This window comes from Arachis ipaensis, chromosome B09, assembly GCF_000816755.2.
Source record: "Arachis ipaensis cultivar K30076 chromosome B09, Araip1.1, whole genome shotgun sequence".
NCBI classification, from domain to species: Eukaryota; Viridiplantae; Streptophyta; class Magnoliopsida; order Fabales; family Fabaceae; genus Arachis; species Arachis ipaensis.
Genome location: NC_029793.2, coordinates 138884652 through 138887373, shown reverse-complemented (window position 1 = coordinate 138887373; position 2722 = coordinate 138884652). Strand labels below are relative to the sequence as shown.

The window sequence follows — 2722 nt, the reverse complement described above, 5'->3', positions numbered from 1 at the left end:
TAAGAAAGTAAATTTAAATTTTATATAATTATTTAATTATATCAAATTAAATGGTTCAATTTGTGATCCGTCAGTTGAACTAGTAATCCAATTACCTAGTAATCTGATCGATTTGATTACTAATTTAATTTTGATAACTTTAGTTGAAAAACTCGACCAATCCAAGCGGTTGGATATTGGAATACCAGTGACTCAGGTCCCTAATCAATCTAGGCTGAGTATTGGACTTCACAAAGAACAAAATCGGTGAGAACCGGTTTGACTCAGTCGAGTTTTGTAAAAATTGATAAATCAGTAGATTTGAGAAATCGATACCAATTTGTTTTTTTTTAAGTAAAAACCCCCCACCCAAACGACGTTGTATGACGTTTTAATTTTAATTTCTAAAAGAGACCTTAGCTAAACGAAGGTCCACCCTACCCTAGGCTCGAGCTCTCTTACTCATCCACATTCCCTAGTCTTTGGCACACCATGCTACCATAGACACAGAGGCAGAGTTGGGAGCTCACCTTGTTTCACCACCACCACATGTTCGCCGCTGTCGCTACGTCTCTCGCTGGATCCTCCACGTCGTGTGCTTGCATCTGGTCTCTCTCTTCCGTCTGATCTCGGTTGCTTGCGCCTCTCATGCCTCCGTGTCTGCTCGAGCAGTGCTTCCTACTCGTGTCGTCATCGCTCCCCCTGCCTCTCTCCCTCCTTATGCCTCTGCTCGAGCTTTGTCGTCCCTTGGGTGCTCGTTGCCTGCGATCTTGCTCCCTATCGAGCCTTATATTCTGCCATTTTTTCGCGTTGTAAACATAAAGAGAAGGACTGCCGCGGTGCTGCCAGCTTCTCCGCATCACATTCTTGCTCTTTCTCCTTCATACTCTTTTTGTTGGAGGACCATCGAAAGTTACTTAATTTTTCTTGCTTACTTTTTTTTTGTTTTTAATCTATTGTTCATAAAAAAATGTGATTTGGATAATTTAGTTTTTAATGTGTTCAAATTGATTTAGTTAAAAATAATTAGTTAATTTTGTGTATGTTTGTGAGCTCTGATCTCTTATGATGCTATGTATATAATGTAATGTTCTGAAAATTGGATTGGACCAGCAGATTCAACTGGGTTAAATTGGAACCAGTCTTCTAGCCAGTCTGATTGATGCCTAAAAGTGTCTTGCGAAAAATCGGTTAAAAAACTGGTCGAACGAGCGATTAACCGGTAAACCGGCTGATCCGGACCGGTTTTTAAACTACCGGTTCGCTACCAAAAAATAAAAAAAACCCTCAGCCCAGATGCCAAAAAACCCATCCCCCTCCCCCTCCCCCTCCAATCTCTCTCAAACGCTGAAACGCCCAAAGCTCCAGTCACCAACCCTAACCCTATCAGAGCAAATCAGAAGAAGGTTGGCTCGTCCTCGTTGTCGGCCGCCCTGTCCTTGTCATCGAACCCATGTCTGTCTTTGCTTGTGGATGGTCTAGTTGCTTCTCTTCGACCTTCTTCTCCTCGGCGTCGCACGAAGGCCTGCACAGAGCTATTTGCGTCGCCCTGTCCCTCTTCGAGCTCTCTCTGTATCTTTCTCACTGCGACGTCTCTTTCTGCTCGACAGTGGAGTATTCGCCGTGGCATCACCTCCCTTCCTCCCTCACTGCCGGTAACCACTCCCTCAATTTAACAAATCCTAAACTCTCTCGCACTTTTGTGGACAATATTACAGAGTTTTATTCTGGTGTCAGGAGGGTGCATGGCTTTGCAACTCTTGGTCTCTCTCACTTTATTTGTCGCTAGTTATATCATCTCTATTCTTTCTATATCCCCTACCCTCGCCATGAAAGTTTTCGCTCTAACTTGCTTTGTTGCACCCCCAATTGTCTGTAATTGATTGAGAAAGCAATTTATATCAATTTATTATATTTTGTATGTGTGCCTGAATCACAGAAATCTGATTCAAAAAGCATGCAATTGATTGAGTAACTATTGAGTAATTATTGAGTAGCTATGGTGCTTCACTGCATTGTTAAATTTTGTTAATTTTATTGATTCTGATTTCTGAGTCGTTGATTGCTAGGTTTTTTAATTCTGAGTTATTGATGGTGCTATGGTGGTGCTGATTTGTTTATTCTGAACTTGGGGAGAATAATGTTATTGCTGCTTCTGTTGTTAAGTTTTTGGTTTTTATAATTTTTATGAAACTGGAATAGTTGTTGATTTGAATAATTTTGTTTGATGGTGTTTCACTGCTCTCTTAAATTTTGATGGATGATAGTTGATTGTGGTGTTTCATTAAATTTTTTGAAATAATTTTATTGATGATTGAAATTGTTTTTTTTTTAATATTTCAAATTATATATTAAATATTTAAAAATTTTATTTTATATTTAATTAAACCGGTTGGATCCTGGTTGAACTATTGAACCAGTCATTCTACCGGTTCTTTGACCGGTTCAATTCTCGCAACCTTGATGTAATGTAATGGACTAATTGCTTGGTTATGAATTTATGATGAGACTTGAATTTGTTAACTTGTTGAATGAGAGAGTTAAATTTGTTTGATGAGAAGTTTGCTAATTACTAATTTAGTTATCCTACCTATTGTTGATTTTGCGTTGGTTTGCTAATTTTGAATTGGAAAGAAAATGTTATGGGGTAAGTATGGTTTTGGTCCCTAAAGTTTTGGTCCAGAATCGATATCGTCCCTCTTGTAATTTTCGAATTAAAATCATCATTAACGTTTTTTTGGTA

The 2722-nt window shown here is 38.8% G+C and overlaps 1 pseudogene; it reads left to right on the top strand.

The window, feature by feature from the left end:
* Positions 1182-2722, top strand: part of LOC107617840 — a 6311-nt pseudogene continuing 4770 nt past the window's right edge.